Below are 18,799 nucleotides of genomic sequence, written 5' to 3' on the forward strand. Positions count from 1 at the left end.
CGGGGGACGCTCACTGCTCGTGCCAAGCCTGCAGTTTGTGGCGGGGGGGAGGGTATCTTTGTTAGGTGCCTGTTTCTCATCTTGGGGTCTCCCCTTGATCAATACCCCCTCTCCCGGCCCGGAAGGCGGGGACCCCGTCCACCGCGGACAATACCAACTCTGTTCCTGTCGAGTGTCTTTTTCGAAGCCGAGGAACCAGGAAACAGCCCGCACGTCGGGGTAGGAAACTCTTCGGACCGAGCAACTTCCCGGCTCCAGGGCTGCGGTCCCCGCGCCCGGCCAGGCCCCCGCCCCGCGCCCTCCCCCAGGAACTGCGGAGTCCCTCCTCTGCCGAGAGCGGCCACGGCGCCTCCAGGACGGCCACGGACGAGTGCCCCCGCCCTTAGTCACCCAGTCTGGTCCGGGCGCCGGCGGCAGCGCGAAGCAAACTCACCTGGCCGGAGCGGGGCGCCGGGGCTCGGGGGCGCCGCTGCCCTTCAGCGGGAGCCGACAAACTTTCGCAGGCGCCCAGCGGGCATCGCTTGGTGGCCCCGCTAAGGACGCGCGGGCGCAGCACGGCGAGCCCGGGGCGGCGGGCGGCGGGGGGCGGCCGCGGGCGCGGGCGGCAGGGGCGCGGGGGTCGCGGCGCGGCATGGGACCTGCGGCGTCCGCCCGGCGCGCAGCGCGTCCTCCCGCCGGCCCCGCCGCTCTCCCCGCCCCGTCCCGCCTCCCGCTCGCCTCCGCCGCGGCGCGTCGGGCCGGGGCGCGCCGAGCGGCGAGAAATTGTTTCCACTGCAAACAAAAAAAGGCGACACATGACCAGGCAGGAGGAGGGGAAGCGCGGGGAGGGAGGGGAACGGAGGGGAGGGACAGAGCGCTGGGGGCGGAGGGAGCCGGAGAGAAGGAAAACGTGGGCCGGGCTGCCGGCGGCCTGGGGCGCGGGGCGCGAACCCGCCGGGGCGGCCCCTGCCGGCGTCCTCTGCGCCACGATCGGCCGCCCTCCCAGGAGCTTCCCGGGCGCACCCAGGGCTGAAGCCGGGCTGGGCCACAAGGACTCGCCTCCTGCGGTACCGCGGGGCGGGGGTGGCGAGCTCCGGGGCCCGCGACCCGGGACGGCCACGACCGTGCGCGGCGACACTGGAGGGGGGGGGCAGGAGGCGTGCGGCCTGTCTCTTCCCCGGGCTCCGGCCACGCGGGCCCGGCCGGCGCTGCGCCGCTGGCAACGTGTCGCCGGAACGAGCTACCCCATCCGCATGCCTTACATGGCTCGAAACTAAATAATGTAAAGAATCACGATACGATGCGGGCGAGGGGGAGAAAAGGTTCCATTTCTCCCCAATCACGACGGGACTCCCAGGGCCGTACCCAGCCCTCCTCCAGTGCCCACCTCGTGCCCCAGGAGGAAAGGCACAAAGGCACCACAGACTCTGGCCCAGGTGGCGGCTGCTCCTGTCGTCTGCTGGCGCCTGTCTGACGAGGGAGGGTGGCCATTACAGATTAGAGTAAGAAGCCCGTCCTAAAGGCCACGCCGCTGGGGCCTCTCCCGTGCGTTGTGCTCAGCGCCCCAACCCACTTCTAACCCTCTAGGGAAAACAAGAGTCGTCTCCTTCACATTTTGAATTCGCAGGGCCACCCGGCAAACGGTACAGCTACCACTCCAAGTCTAGGCTCCTCCAAAGAACGGCCACCCACTGCTAGAGCCACACCAAGCAGCTGCCTTTGGAGAGCATGAAAGGAGAGTCCAACAGGACACCCTGGTGGTGACATAAATAAAAAATATGATTGCACAGCACTCCCAGGTAGCCAAAGCAGTAGGTTCCTCTACAGAAGAGAAGTCCAGGTCACTCTTGCCACCCCTACCTGAACCCACCTGAGCCAGTGGACAGGCTATTTTGAGCTATCTGAAAACTGTAGAAAAACCAATTAAGAAGGCCAGGCAGGCGTGATCTCCCTCAGAAACTCCTCTAGCTTGCAGTACCTAGCCAAAGAGGGAGAAAAATCCCCCAGATGTCTGAATTTTTTTTTTTTTTAATTTCAAAAAGTAAGGAACCCCAATAGATCTAAGAGTCATTCCCTTTAACAAAGCTTCAAGATGGTGGGTGGCAAGTCTCAAGCAAGGTCACCACAGGCCTCACTACTTACCAGTTCTATGGCAAATCCCAACCAGGAGATGATTCAGAGGTGGAGGCCCAGGAGCAGCCTGAGGTCATCCAGCACCACCCCATTAATTACTGAGCACTTGATGTGACCTTCCCTAAGCCACTAAGCAAAAGGTGTGAGGTAAGAGAAATAAACCAGATCATCTCTGAAGTCAGAACTGGTAACAAAGCCAGGACAGGAGCTTGGTCCAGTGCATGTCCCGCCCCTCATCAGCATATCAGCTGAGAGTGCTCCAATCTCCCATCAAAGGAACCAAGGTGAGAGACCTTTGACCCAGCACCTTACTGGCTGGGTGAGGAATAGACAGACCCCTTCCATCAGTTACCAGCCCTCCCATCCCTAGCCACACTCACACCATAGCTAGAAATCTCTTTACATTAAGTAGAGGTGGCATGTTATTTTCACCCCAGCACTTTCATTCTTCCTCAGAGTGCAAAACATGAGAATGTGAGCTGAAGGTTACTGCACATGGAATATGTCATTCTTAAAACTCTCAGCGTAAGCTATTAGGCTCTGGTGTCTGAACAAGCCATCCTAGAACAAAAAGTTAAAGATGAGCAAGTCTGGGGCCTGCAGGAGCCATAAGCAGCGGGTGGAGCATAAAGGTGAGGTAAGCTGCCTTTTATTAGCTCACCTCTTTTTAGCTCTGACAGTTTTTTGGTTTCTTCCAATCTCAAGTGTATTTCTTAATTTCCCTTTCCCATTACAAGTGTGGCAGGAGATGAGGGAAGGTATCAGCCTGAAGTGATGGACCAGCCCTGCCTGATGTAGAGAGCAGAGTCCACATGTCTGCCTGTCTCTCTGTCTGAAATGGGGGATCAAGACATTCCCAAAAGCCAAAGGAGGGCTTCGTTTGGCTTTTTCACCTTATAATTCCACAGAACCGTGACTCTGGGACATGCTCCCTGACAAAAGGGTACAGAGGCCAAATTCACTTAGGAACAACGTCATTCTCAATTCCCCTCTTAAATTTTTCAAAGAATACCCTTGTGCCTTAGATCCTGAGAAGTTTCAAAGAAACAAGTGACGCTGTTAAAAAACACATTTGACGGCAGAATCCTATGGGTGCCCCAGAACTCACCGTGGACTGGGGACCTGATGGGACCATTTTGCAGCCCCATCTGGGCATGGGGCCAAGAGCACATAAGTATCTAGGAGCAGGAGCACCTGCCACCTTCTGACTGCCTCAGTCTTCCACTAGTAGTTCAAATTCTCAGGGAAATCATCTGATTGGCTAAGCCTGAGTCAGGTGACTCCTCCCTTTTTGCCCATCCCATCCTAAGAGCCAAGGCAGGGGGCATGGTGGAACCATCTGATACATTAGGACCAGGGAAGGGAGGGAAGATGACTTTGGATGGAGGATAGCTAATAAAGATGGGTGGAAGTTTGACCTGTGGAAATGGGGCTCTGGACCTGAGCTTCTCTACTAGGGATTCCCAGGACACCACACCCAAGGGATCAGAATCTCCTAGGATGGGTCCCAGGCATGTGCATTCTGAGAAGGTACAACGTAGCATGACCTGCTATTCCAGGTAGGAGAAATGAATGGCACATACAGATTTAACAGATGCAAATTTGATTATATTAGAAGATGCATTTGTTCATTGAACAAATATTTCCCTAATGCCTACTAAGTACATGGAACTGTGTTAGGCACCAGAGATATAGAATTTTGTTCCTTATGGATCATGCTTATTAGTGGATAACAGTGGAAACACATCACAAAACTCCCTAAATGCTTAGGTGAGCAGTTCGCGTGCACTGATACGGAGGACAAGAGGAACCACTGAATATTTTTGAGTCCAAGACACTGTACTATCAGAAATATGCTTAAAAAGAAGAATGGCTTACATAACTCCTGGAGACCTAATACACACAATACAGTGATTATAGACAGCAAGACTATTATGAACATTAAACTTGCTAAGTGACTAATCTTAATTGTTCCCAACACTAGAAAAAAATGGTAATTATGTGACATGATGATGGTAACCACATTGCAATATAAATCTATCAAATCAATACGTTGTACACCTTATATGTTGGATGTCAAGTATATCTCAATTTGGAGAAGAAAAAGGAGGACGGGGTGGGGGAGGGGGAAGAGGAGATCGTGGATCCAGAATGAATTTGGGGAGTGGAAAAGAGAAAACAGAAGACCCAAAACAGGCAGAACCACTCAGAGAGCGTTGCGGTAATCTGAAAGAGAATCAAGATTATTTTAATACGTTTTTTAATTAGAAAAATGCTAAAATATTAAAATAGTGGTTCCCTCCGAGTGGTAGAGTCATGGGGTAATTTTTTTGTCTGCTTCTTTCATTCTCATCTACATTTTCCAAGTTTCTACAATGAGCATCTATTACATTTATAATTTATAGTGTTCTAATAATAAAAGGGGGGAGTTAGAACAGGGTTTCTCAAACTCGTGCATCAGAATTTACCTGTAGGGCTTATTAAAACTCAGCGTGCCGGTCCCCACTCCAGAGTTTCTGATTCAGTAGTTCTGGGCTGGGGCCTGAGAATTCACGTCTCTAACAAGGTCCAAGATGATGGCTGCCTCTGCTCATCGGAAGACCACACTTTGAGACCCACTGAAGTAGAAAATAGTCAGTGAAACTGGAAAAAATGAATTCACAAGAGCCTTCAAAGGAAGAACCAAGAGAATCTGTCCGATGATTGAATATGAGAAGAAAGGGAGAGATTATAGTCAAAAATAACACCTTAATCATAGGTTGACTAAGAGTCTCTTTGAGATAACATGAGAATGCTCTTTGTGGTGATTAAAAAAAAAAAAAAAAGCCGCTCACTTCCCTCCCTTCAGTGTAGAAGAAAGAGGGACCAACACCACTGCTGGAAGAGACTCCATCTCTGGGTGAGTTTCAAGACTTGGGCAAGCATCATTTGGACTTTCTGGCCATCCTCTCTTGGGGTTTTCCTCTTGTACATTCTTGGTGTTTATATGACAGGTTCTGAAGGGTGGCACCTGGGAAAGGGTTTATTAGAATTTCTCCAGCAGGGAATAGAGTCAGGAAGTTTATCTGAAGAGGGAAAGAAGGGTGTGTGGGAAGAGAAAGTACAGCAGAACCGGCGAAGTGTATTAGCTCAGGTGCCCTAGCCAAACCTGAGCTTACCAAGTTGCCTGCTGGAGGCAAAATGGAAATATAGAACCTGTCAACTCCTCTTTGAGCATAAACACAAGTGTGAGCTGATGATCCAGAATCCAGATTTAGTCAAGTCATTCAGTCAACAAGTATTTATTAAGCATCTAGCTACTCTATGCCCAGTTACCAAGTGGAAGGGACTAGGAAAGAACCAGGAGAAATAAAAGACCTGGCACTTACCCTCAAGGATTGGAGCAATTCGGTGAGCATTTACAAATCAACTACAAAAAAAAAAACACACACAGAGCCTGCCACCACAGCCAGAGGCGGCATGGCAAAGTGGCTAGGATCAGGACCTGGGGTTCACATTCTCTACCACTTAATAGCTGCGTAACCTTAGTCAAGGTACTCAACTTCCTTCACTCTACCTACCTTTCTCATCTTAAAAAGGGGGAAGGGGATTAATAGCAATACCCACTTCATAGGATTGTGATGGAAGATTAAATGAAGTGATATTTGTAAAAAAAGATATAATAGTGCCCTGGCACTTAGCACTATTTTTGATAAATAAATGAATCAAAGGGAAAATTGTTGACATATTTGACTGTATAACAATTTAAATTTGTGTGGAGTACCAGAGGTCATAAATCAAATCAACAAAAAATGAGGAAAAAGTTGCCATGCATATGAAAAAGGGTTAGTATTTTAAATTTATAACCCTGACAAACTCAACGAGGAAAAAAAAAATTATCACCCTAATGATAAAAGGGCAAATTCACGAAAGAAGAACAAAAAATGGCAATATACCCATGAAAAGATGCTCAACTTCAGCAAAAAGAGATGCAAATTGCAATTATGATATCTCATTTCATCTATCAGACTGGCACAGACTTAAAAAGAACAACCATGCCAACGTCAGTGTGGTATTGGGACCAGTGGGACTTGGTACAACTATTCAAGAGGGTCATCTGACAAAATGAATTAAAGCTTAAAACAGCATAGCCATAAAAATTTCCAATTTCTAGGAATTAATTTATCCTAGTTAACTTCCCCCCATCAGACTGCCTACCCCCATGAGACATTAAGCTCCACGAAAGCAGAACTCAAGCCTATTTTATTCAGCCTTGTACACTTAGCACTTACCCCAGTGCCTGACACAGAAGACACTCAGTATGTACGGAATGCACTGAAATATGCGACAATGGACTCAGGAGGGTGTTTGTAGGACATAGTTTAACCTCCTGGAAACCTGGGAATTGCTGAAAGAAGAGGCTAGAGGCATATGATTGCATCATGTGGGCCACAGTGCCCCAGGTTCCCTTCGTCCCCCCTGTTATTTGCATTTTCTAAGTGAAGGTTCCCTTTTTCTGAATTACTTTCACATTCTCAGATACTGTAGGTGTGAAACAATTTGTGAACATTTTTCAAAGTAAAAGTTTAGGAGAGAATAAATATGTCGTCAGAAGCTTTCCACCAAATGGAAGTATTTTGCGATCTTTTCAATCAGAAGGGACAAAATGATGCCTTTCTGAAAAGGCTGATGCTCCCAGCAAACAGGAGAACTGCTGAGTATAACCAACATTCTACCCTACACTCTGGGCTCTATTGTCTGGTTGTATGAAGTCTATCAAGTTACAGCTTTTGAGTGTCAAACTTTCTCTACAAACTTGTGTGTGTTCAAAGATAAGGCGAAATACTTCAGTTAAGAATTTGTGGGAGAGAGGGAACATCTACTCTCTATTTCCAGATTGTTCTTCTCTGACAACTTTCACGTGTAAGAGACCAAATATGGTTCATGTTATCTTTTTTCAAAACACGATAGAAAATCTGCACCCAGCTGAGGCACTCCACGTGGCCAGAATTATTTTTGCTTCTCCTGCCTTCCCAGGGCTGTTCCCTGCAGTCAGGAGGGGGCCTTGAAGAAGCTGCCACTCTGAGCTCTTGGACTCCATGCATCTACAGTCAAGTCTTTGTTATTCGAGGTAGTTGTGTTCTGTCGAAGTCTCCACAAACAACAAATTTAGCAAACACCGAATCAGTGCTCCTAGAGGAAGTACAGGGTTAGGTTCCTAACGGTGCTAGTCATAACATTTTCATTAACTGATCAAAACATAACCTTATTTCCTCTGTGTCTCCCTTTAAAGACACCTTCTTTAATATATGTTGTTGATTCATTAACATCGACCTCACAGCCAACAGCACTGTAACTCATGTCTGAACAAAGCTTAACTAACACATGTGTTTTCCCCACAAGGCAATCAGCCTTTGTGAGCTTAGAACACTTAAACGACACTTCAGCACTGCGACTGGGCGCCATTTTAAACAGCAAAATCACCAACCAAAAGCACACAAAAAATGTGGCACTAAATAGACCACGGAAAGGACACGTGCTTACAGAATCGGTGCTGAAACCAGAAGGCAGATTCATTGCTTTGCTCAATCTCAGCCAGGAATGTGTGCATTGGGCAACGCGAATTTTTGTCGCTCTACGTAACATCCACATGACCATGGAAGCCCCAGGAGCATGGATTTGGGTTTAAGATAAATTTAAGCAATTGTGCAAATTTGCAAATATGGAATCTGTAACTAACGAAGATCAACTGTATTTAACAAACGGTTAAATAGCACTCAGTACCAGACAGTATTCTAAGGCTTTGCAAATAGTCGTTTCGGCCTCATATTAACTGTGTGATATAGGTACTATTATTATGCCAGTCTTATAAATGAGGAACCCGAGGCACAGAGAGGTTTAGCCACCTGCCAAGGTCACACAGCTGGTAAGTGATGGGGCTGGGATTTGAGTCCACATATCTTACTCTAAAGTTTGGAGCCATATTCCAGATAGCAATCAAGGGAAGCTTCAGATCGATCCAGAGCATCTGAATTCTCAAAGAACTTCTTGGGGTTCAAGAGCATGGACAGGAGCGGTGGAGTTCCATAGAAGAAAAATTGGGACCAGGAAATAAAGGAGGAGGAAGGAAAAGAAGACTTTTCCTTCCGAATGAAAGACACTACTTGCAAAACAAACAAACAAAAAAACGAAGTTCAGCTTCTATGTCATAATCAATATGGTATAGCATACCTTTCTAATAAAAAAATAAATCAAGTAGATATTGCGCATGAAAACAGATTTTAAGTGCCTTGAGAGGCAAGGACCCCGCCTTGTACTTTTCTGCTGCTCACAGCATGTGGCCTAGTGGTAATCAAAAGTATGGATTGCTTAACAGAAAAAAAAAATTGCTGCTTTTAATTCCTCTCTCAAGCCAGTATGTAATAACTACACAGATTAGTCAAAGAAAAGTAGAATCATCAACCTCTTCCTCCTCCAAAGTTTTTAAGAGCTTTCATTGTTTTCTTCTCTCTAGCGAGTACATCAAGTACCACAGTCTCATGGGTTTTAGTGACTAGGTCTGCCAAAGTCAACCATGCCAAGAAATAACTTCTCTCATCTTTCTTTTTTCAGAGAGATGCGAAAGAAAACAATCAATTCTCCTCCTTAAGACTCTTTTTAAAACAAATAAAAGCTCCAAATTTGATGAACTCTCTGGGAAACGGTACATAGATTAAACAGTACATATTACCAATGTAGTTCCCTGCTGTACAAAGTTCTTTTGGAGAGATTACTAACTTATTCAACTTATAACGACAGGCAAACCTGAGGTCTTTGACCCTCTACTGGACAGTGAAATTCACCAACTCTTTCTGTCTTGAAATCCCACTCCTTCCAAAATTGCATCTCTTGCGCCTTTAATGCCGTGATTCAGGTGCAAGCCTCAGCGCATGTGAGCACTCTCATAGGAGTGGGGACTGGAAAGGGAGCAGCCAAATGGATTGCTGTCTTTCTGTGGGTGCAATCAACAGCACCTCATTTCTCTGTACTCAGACATGTGACTCTGACTGGCCTTAAAGATTTGGCCCCCAAACAACCAGATGTCCTTTTTAAGAGGAATACTGAGCATCTTTTCTACATGGCTCACACAGTGCTCGGCCAGCTGTCGAACAACATGGATACTGGAAGGGGGTGCTGCCCGCATTGGTGATTGCAGCCTGTACTGCCTGTTGCTCATAGCAAACGTCAAAGAGCCTTTAGGACAGGGGTCCAGCAGGTTGGCTGAGGCACCCTGAGCGAGCACCCATACACCATGAGTCCAGCAGAGGCCCCCCCCGAGGGCCGAGGTAGGCACGCCACAGTGTCCTGGACTTCGGGATGGAGTCCAGTCCCAGCGAGTGGAGGTTAAGAGCTGTCCAGAGACTTCCCAGGCCAGGTTCAAAGGGTGGGATGAACCTCATGACATCGCTCCAAAGAAATCCCACCGTCTAGCGGCACGTCCAGGCTCCTCTTCCCCACCTACAGGCCCCCCAGGCAAGCCTCCAGGGGCATGGCGAGCAGGCAGCTGCAACAGTTCGCTGTGTCTTAATGATTTGGACTGGGAAGATGCAGAGGTGGGGACGAAGGCTGACCATTCCTAATGATCTGGACCCCCGCGTCGGCTGGGGTCCTCTTGAACGGTCATTTGTCGACCCCTTTGTAGGAAAAATGTGGTTTTCTCTCTATGGCCTGGAAACCTGACCCAGCAGAAATGTGAGTCAGGCTTCTTCATCCACACACACACTCACGTCATAGTGAAGTTCAGGACAGACTGTAACAATGCAAGCCCACTCTGAAACACCCTCCTCCCTCCAGACTCCAGGGACATCCCCTTGCCCAAAATGCCTGCCACCCTGTGAGAGCCCTGCTCAGCAGCTCCACAAGGGACCCCCAGCTTGCCGCGTTGGAATAACCTGAATATCAAACTGAGCACAAAGGGAATAATACACAGTGGTCGCTGGAGAAAGCTCACTCTATCTATTTCATTCTCTCTGGCAGACGCAAGTCAAAGATGTTTGTTTATGTATATATATGTATAAATAATCCCCCAAAAACTTCTCATTTAAACTCGGGGTACAAAAGGTGTTTGCCATGTGAACGTCCCAGGACCAGCACAGGGATAGAAAGGGAAGATTTCAATAAAATACAAAAGCAGCGCAGACCCGAGGGGAGCCGGCTGCCCCACAAGGCAGCCAACTGCCAAACTGTCATTTTGCTCGGCGGCTGAACAGAAGGCCCGAGTAATGACAACCACAAAACTCATTTAAAGTCTGAAAAGGTGACTAATGAGCTCATTCATGCTGGCTATAAATTATTCACTACAACACTGATCCCACTCAAGACAAACAGTAAAGTAAACTTTAAACACAGACAACGGCGGCCTCCTGAGCGAAACTAGTTACGTCTGTAAAACTTCACAATGAGAGGGATACTCGTCTCTCCCTCGTCTATTGTCACATTCGTTCTTCCGTTTACTTTTTTTTTACTGCCTTTAATCAAATTTAAGCAGACACAGCTGTTACACATTTATTTTTCTGTGGAGTTGTTTTTTTTTTCCATTAGTTATTACAAGCAACCCTGATGCTCTAAAAATAGCAGCAAATTATATTCTCTAGAAATTGTAAGGCTGACCTTAAAATTAAGCCCAGGTCCTCTGAAAGAATATTCATCCGCACATGTCGGGTGAGTGACAGCATTGCAGGAAGGCGAAACAAAAATGCAGAGCGTTTTCTACTCCTTGAGAGGTTTTCAGTTTGCTTCCAAATTTCCTTTGGTGCGAATGGAAACGTGTGGCTTCAACCCTTACAATACAGAACCTGCTTCCCATGGTCACGTTTCGGTTAAGATTTTCATGAAAACTCACAATCTTAACAGAATAAAAGGAGAAATGTCTCATTTAGGCTTTTCGGCACAGATAAAGCCAGCAGCAGGTTTGCTGAAAACCCACCACATTTGCTGCAGACAACTTTCAGTTTCCTGTTTAATATTAAATAAAGAATTTCAGCTCTTCTGTTTTTATAAACTGTGCTACTTTGCTACTACTGCCACTACGGAAAGCATTGTGACTGGAGAAGTAGTCCCATGTTTTTCAAACCTTTTTGTAATCTATTTTCAAGACATGGTAAGAGTTACAAATTTCAAATCTGTCTAATAGATTATTTTTTCCCTTAAAAATAGCCCCCAAATAAGTACTTACATTAGTTCTTGGTCAGATCGCTGAACATTATGTATTTTTAAATTGCTTTGAATACTTTAAAAGGAGCCACAGAAAAGCCACAGAAAATACTCATGTTCAAATACCGCCAGATGGAGGTTCTGACTAACCAAAAGTGAAAGCAGAAAGGCCTGAAGCTGAGCTGTGCCCTGCACACACCTCGAGATTACAGGGGGAAAAGTGAATGGTCTTGGGCCCTGGAATCTTGCATAACATATGAGAAATAATGCATGGAAGGCAAATTAAGACCAAGGCCCTAACTTCAAAATGAGACTGGGCCAAGCTCTAACTCCATTTAAGGAAAATCTTGCACATTGTTTTCACAGCTTCTTACATATGAACTAAAGGCTTGTCCAGCCATTTCTGTTGTCTGAAATGCAAAGCAATTTTTCTTTTAAGTAGAGAAAGAGGAATCCTGCAATATTTATAGCAAAGTACTTTGCCACATACCAACAGCCATCTGGTTGGTCTTCACCTGTTCGGCACGTTTTTTTTTTTTTTACCCACATTTCTGTATGTAGTACTTTGCGATTCTTTTGGTCTTCTGTGCAAGAGTTCTTGAAGTTTCATTTTTTTTTTTTTCTTTAATCAAACAACAAGTAAAAACCCAATTCCAACCAAAGAAATAAAAAAGTTGAAGTCTCAGATGCTCTGCACCTTTCCACTAATTAGATTCCTGTCACCTCTCTGTGGAAAGATGTGGACAAAACACTGCTTTGAAACCAAGCCACGTATGAGTCCTTCCTGGGTAACATGTCAGACAGAGTCCGCCTCTCCCTTCATGGGTTGGAAAACTGGCTTATCCTAATATCACTCTGTTCCTAATTTTCCTGAGGATCGAAGATAATATCAGTTTGGCCCAAGGAGAGTCAGTCCAAATGGTGAACACTGAGGAAACAATTCGTCATCCAAAAAATTACAAAACATACATAACAACAAAGCCCTCCAATGCTTTCTGCATGCCAGCACCATGCCAAGAGCTTTACCTGCATTATTTATTTTATCTTTCCATGACACAGGTGCTGTCATCCTCTTTCACAGATGAGGACCCTGAGGCTTAAAGAAATTAAGTCATTTGCCCGTAGTCAACAATTGGTCTCTGGCAGAGGTGAAATGAAAAGTTAAGACCTCACGTCTTTCAGCCCACAGAGTCCACCCTAGAACCAAGATCTAATTTCCAAGATCACAGAGTGTAACTTGCTGTTTATAATTTACCTCCTGGGCTTCTTTGTCACAGTTTTGGGGGTTCGTTTGATTTGGTTTTTGCATAGCACTTTTCAAATGGGCCACTAACCATTGATACCCTTTCTGTTTTCACAGGCTTAGCTCTTAATACTCACAAAGAAATGGATGCCATTCACTGAATGGACAAACATATTTACAAAATAACAAAATACTCTGCTCCTATCTGAATCATAAAACACAAAGATGGCGGGGGTGGGGGGAGCAGCCTTCATGACAGTTAATAACTCCAGAGGCCAGGTCTGAAACTCCAAATCTGTCCCCATCTCCCATCTGGAGAGACACTCAGAAGGAACAAGCAGCTAAGAAGGAGCCACACAACAATGTGCTTTCTCCAATCCTCGCCCCCTCTCTCCCTCAATCCAACAAATGAACCATTTTTCAATATCCTACAGCCACAGGGATAAAGATCCGATGGTTCCCTTCTAGCTAATACTTCCACAGCTCAAATGTTTGACTGGAAACCATTTTCAAACTATTTCTCTTACTCTTTGCAGGCAAAGTTAGGTGGTTATTGTCTGCCAGTTTTAAAACACCATCGACTACCACACTAGAATTATTTCCCAAAAGCTTTATTACAAAAGAATTAGGTCAAGGGACAGATCAACTTTTGCCAACGTTATAAATAGGTTCGAAAATTAGCCAGCCACAATGAAAATATACGGACTGTACTACTAATACGATTAACTTTTTCCCCTTACATCTGAACAGCAGGGTAAAACTCGCGTGCTGAGGCAGCCTGATGCCCCATGGGCCCTCCAGAGTCTTCACACAGCCTTGTCCACTGGAGATGAAGAGAAGATATGCTCCCATAGCTTCCTGCCACCGCCAGCACCCATGTCACCTTTCACATCCAGGGCACTCCCAGATAGGTTTTGGCACCAAGATGGAGGAGTTGACCCCCTCATGAACCACCCCCGGATGCTTCCTTGAAAGCTTTCCTGATGCCGCTTTTGGAATCTCATCTCAAGACTAGCCAGAGGCTCCGTAAAGAGGGGATGAAGTAGAAGCTGAGGTCTGTGGTTTCATTCTCAGAAGCCCTCAGCTATCCACAGGGATCTGATTCCACTGCCATTTAGAGCCACTCTCTGGCTTCTGCCAATACCCACTCCCTCTGAAACCAAATCAAATGTCTCTTGGCTTCTTTGTGACACCAACATCATAGCAGAGCCTCTAATGTTTGTGGTAAGAAAAATAAGCCCTGCCCTGCCAGACCTTCCAGATCTCCTGTGAATGAAAAACCAAGTGATGTTTGCTGCACAGAAGATATGCTTATCGAGTCAGGGCAGGTTTTATACACCGTTTTTTATAGCTTCTCCCTCACAGCCTCCATTTGCTCATTTTTCTAGATCAAAATCTACAACTCATGGGTAGGAAGAAAGGTACTAAGGCTGACTGCCCTGGCTTATCACTTGATCTAAACAGAGCTATTTGTTTACTAATTACATTCTTAGCTTTACAGCACTGGCCAACAAAGGCTTGTTTCTTCATTACAAAAACCAATTAGAGAAAAAAGAAAATAAAATCTTAAATGTGACCCTTAGGAAGGACTTTACTGATGGTGGCGAACAAGCCTAATTTAATGAGGCAACTCAAGCCCAGAGAAGTGAAATGTCTTAGGGCCACATGTCAGAAGGCACGATGGCAGTTTCCCCTCTAGTGTCTCTTCTCCTCCTCTCCCTTCCCAAGAGCATCCCAAATTTCTCAGCCTATGGTTGGTGTGAGGCTGACCCCACCATCTGCTCCAGAGGCATTGCACTAGTATCGAAGAATGGGCAGATCCAGCTAGGACTCAGTGTACCAGCCAACACATTTCCTCTGTTGTTTAGACAATGAGTTGGCTTTTCTGTCATTTGTAACCCAAAGCATCCCAACAGATATCCATGCAGAGTTACTGGCAGATCCAACGTCTTGACTGTCTGTCCGGGAATATTTCTGCCATAGTCGTCTTTAACATGACAACATAGAGAAAACCATATTTTGAAAAATATAGTGGCCAGACTTGGTAAGAATGGAAAAATTGGGGAGTAAAATATGAAATTAAATATGATCATTGAACACTTGAAAAGTATGGTTTAATGTGTAAACGTGGCCATATTATTAATGGATGGAGAATTCATGAATGGAGATTAACTGTAGAGAATTCAAGGCTAATGGGGGTTGGGCAGGTCTATTTAGAACTTGATATAAATCATGACTCCCACTTAGGTCTCAGAATTCGACCAGCAGGCCTCCTGGAGAGACAATGTCTCAACTTTATATTCCCAAGTGCCTAGCCCTAGATCGGGTGCTGGAGAGGTGATGACAGTCATATGGCTATATTTACTGAGTACAGGGTAGTGGGAAGAGGGGAGGGGAGAGGAGGGGAGGGAAGGAGAGGAGAGGAAATTTTTAAAAGAAAGAGGCCCCAGGTGGAGTGGCCTGCGCCCAGGACAGCAAACCAAAATTCACTTGAAGTTTCAGCTCCTCCCAGGAATGTGACAAACCAGTCTGGATTTTCCGGATTGCCACTAGGGAGGTTATCCGCCGGGTAAAACCCCAGCCTTCTCCAAGGAAAGGTGCCCTTGCCTGAAACAATCTTTTCTTTTCTTCTGCTAGTAACTTTCTAATCCCGCCAAGGTTCCGCCTAGAAAAAGCTTTCATTTTGTGCGACTCCTGGAAGCTCCTTTCTATTTGCTAGACGGGGTACTGCCTGATTCACGAATCGTTTAATAAAGCCAATTGGATTTTCAAATATACTCAGGTTGAATTTTGTTTTTTAACAATAGTTACTACAGGAAGACATTGAGCTGCGTCTTATCTGCTTTATGTCATCAAATGCTCCTAAAGATCAATATGAGGCAGGTTGATCAGAGTTAAACGATACTGAAGGAATGAATGACTATTGCACACATTTAACCAATTTCAGATTATATCTGGTGTCAATGAGAATACATTCTTTAGTCATTCAAAAGTATAAAATTAAAAGGATGAGCACCGATAAATGGAATCAAATATGATTTGGTAATGTGTTTGCATATTCACCAGAGAATTTACCATGAAATACTGAAGTTTGAACCTTATCATCCCTAACTCACACAGGCCCCTTCCACAGCGCTGGGAAAGACCCCAGAAACATGTCGAATGAACTTCTTTAGTATTTTAAGATTAGTCACTGCATAAAAATACTTAAACTGCCCTGAAACCTTCTAGCTCATATATATGAAAGAAACTTGAGTTTTCCCCAAACTTGACAATAATCCTAAAAACTTATCACATCATCGATAACCAGCTGGGAAACTAAAAACCTTTTTTTTCTAAATTATCAATAATAAAAAACAAATCCCAATCAACCATGCTAGAAAAATGAGAGCTATTCTCTAGAGAAAAAAATGACATTCCAAAATCACCGTCATATAAAGAAATGATCGGAGTACAGCCCTAAAAATGCAGGGAAAAAAGACATATGTGAAACAGCTTATTAATAATATCAGGTTATCAGGTTATTGTAATTTTACATTCTTTTCTTAAAACACACACACACACACACACACACACACACACACACACTGCGCCCCGCCCCGCCCGCCCGCCCGCCCGCCCGCCCGCACCCGCAACTGAATAGGCTTCAGGCCCTACAAATCCCGCATATATCCTATACATCTCTGTCTGCCAATAGCACTTTGAGGCAGGTACTATTATCCCCATTGTACAGATGAGGGATCTGGGCCTCACGCAGGCCAGATTGGCCTGCCAGAAGTTCCCCCAGCTAAGTGGCAGAGCTGGAACTAACTAAACCCAGCAGTTAGATCCAAAGGGTTCCTAGCCAGGGTACCATGCTGCCTTACCAGTTCTGCTTTGCGGCCCGCCCACCCCACAAGGCAAGAAAAGGAAGGGCCGCCCGTTCTATCTAGGTATGCCTTCCTAGTCTCTGGCTGCTGCAGCAGCTTCTGGGTACAGTTTAGAAAGAAGGGGCATCTCAAGCCCTGTCCCCACCCCCCAACAGAGGGCCCTATTTCAGTTCTCTGCAGAGCTAAGGGTTCAACCCTTGTCAAAGGGTGACAGTGGGATTGAGTGGGTCACCTTTTGAGCCACAACTTCTGTCAGTGACCAGCCCTTTCCTTTGATGTTATTTATGATTCAGGTGATGCTGATTAGGCTGCAGCGTGACAGATACGGGGACAGCGGGTGGTGAAGGAGAAACACAGAGGAACAGGCACGGGTCTGACTGCAGAAAAGGAAGCCCTGGATTTGGTGTGAGAGCAGGGCTGCAGTGCCAGCTCCCCTTCCTCCCAGCCCAGCCCCTCCCCAGAGTCTCATCCCAGCCTCGGGCCAACCCCCGCCTCTGAATTCAGAACAACTGGGTTGTGGGCATAATGCTCTGTGTCTGGTAAACTCCCTGTTGAGTCAATTTTGTCTCTCCTCTGAGACCCACCTCCCCAGCTACTTGAACTTTCTGCAAAATGTCCTCCCTGCACATGGGACTGGACCTGCTATTTTGGAGTAGAACTCATTTTATGTTAAAAATAATGAAATTGCAAGGTGGTATGTGACTTACCTTCTTGGAGCAGAGCAGCTGAGCGGCGAGGGTCCCAGGGAGCCCAAGGAACGCAAAGCCTTTGACCTTACCATGCAAACAGTGTCACTGGTCATCACCAGTGCTCTGAATTGCCCAGTCTTAGCTCTTCCCTACACATCCACACTAGAACAGAAAGGGCCCCCCAGCTCCAAGATTGGGTATAGATATGCAAAGCTCCAGAGAAACCGCCCAGTTCCCCACCCAAGGGTAGATTGTATTAACATATCTAAAGAACTAAAGCCTCAAATAGGGTTTGGTGGGGGAGTGGGGGGGTTGGGGCGGGGGGGGGAGTCAGAGTACTGAGACTCCTACAAATTCCACAAAGGTAAAATCTCTTCTAAGACCCACTCAGCACTCTGGAAGCTTTAACCTTGGCCTAGAGGGGGCGGGGTGGGGGGTGGTGGTTGTCTCTGCAAGGATCAGAGATCAGATCGTATGTAGTTATACAGAGGACTGTGACTACTGATTTCAACAGTGGCACATCCAAACCACCTGAATTCCCTTCCTGAATTCTACATCCAAACCACCTGAATTCCCTTCCCGTCCCACTTCCCAAGCTCACCAAACCACTTATGGGCAGTAATATTTCTCACTGTAAATTAATATATGGACTTATTGATTTGCCGCATCTGTCCCGTGAGATTAATTAGTAGGTGCACCCTTGGGAAACAGGCCTGCTCCTCTGGGCTGAAGTCAATCCATGGAGGTGACATCGCACAAGGAGTTCTTCAACTCAACCAAGACTGCTATGGGCCACATAAAGACCCACTGGGACACTCCTAGCCTATGAGCAAGCTGAACGGCAGAGTCCTGCCCAGCAGACAGTAAGAGTTATCTTCGCTGAGTAAAAAACTGAATGAGAGACCAAATGGTCTGCTCTGGGAAGCAATGGATCCATTAGCAAGAATACACTCTACTTCTGGCTTCCAGGACACCTGTTTAAAAGATGACAGACTGGGCAGCAGGGCAGTTAACCACACGGGCTGTGTGTAGCCCTACTCAAGCTGTGAGGGTCTGGGCCAGTCATTAGACCTCTTGGTGCCTCGTTTTCCTCACCTGTAAAATGGGGATATAACACTACCTACCTCACGAGGCTGCTGGGACAATTAAATACACTGACATATGTACTTAGATGGATGCGTGGCACAGGGTAAATGCGATACAACTGTTTACTAGTATTATATAAAACACAGAGATTTATAATAGAACAAGAGTTAAGAGCCAATTAAAGCATTATTTGCTCATTATTTACATTAACTTTGCCTTAACCCGTCACGTTTTCTCCTAAGCAGAACGAGTAAAGCTTTCCTTGTTTTCTGTCTTTATACAGTAGTTTAAACTATGAAGACACCACTGAAATTCTTTCCTGGAATTAATTAGGATTTCCTGATATTTTCCACAACTCCTTGAAGACCTCTGAAAAACATTTCTGTACTCGGTCCCAGATCTCACGCTACCTCTGTTGAAAGGATCAACCTTACTGTCTCTCAGAACAGCGGAACTGAGATAGATTTGCCGGGCCCCAAGGACGAGCCCCTCGAATTCAGTCTGATTTCTTGGAAACTGCCCTTAAAGAATGTGCACCCTCCTAGGGGTGGGGGGACTCAAGGAGAGTTTTTAAGACATTTTCTCTTCAAATCTACCTGTTCCTCCGAGGGGACAGGTATCAGCATCTC

At 46.1% G+C, this 18,799-nt stretch overlaps 1 protein-coding gene across 3 annotated transcripts in view; it reads right to left on the reverse strand.

Moving 5' to 3' along the window:
* LOC120619596 (forkhead box protein N3) overlaps window positions 1–18,799 on the reverse strand; it is a 190,161-nt gene that overhangs the window by 51,591 nt on the left and 119,771 nt on the right. Inside the window, exon 1 of one of the 3 annotated variants that reach the window (XM_039883993.1) lies at window positions 159–273. The exons of 1 other annotated variant lie outside the window; for it this stretch is intronic. The gene's annotated coding sequence lies outside the window, so the exon portion shown is untranslated. Of the gene's footprint in view, window positions 1–158; window positions 274–433; window positions 580–18,799 lie in introns of those variants that run through there. One more of the 3 variants, XM_039883991.1, reaches the window with a different exon arrangement.

Source organism: Pteropus medius, unplaced genomic scaffold, assembly GCF_902729225.1.
Source record: "Pteropus medius unplaced genomic scaffold, Ma_sr-lr_union100, whole genome shotgun sequence".
NCBI classification, from domain to species: domain Eukaryota; kingdom Metazoa; phylum Chordata; class Mammalia; order Chiroptera; family Pteropodidae; genus Pteropus; species Pteropus medius.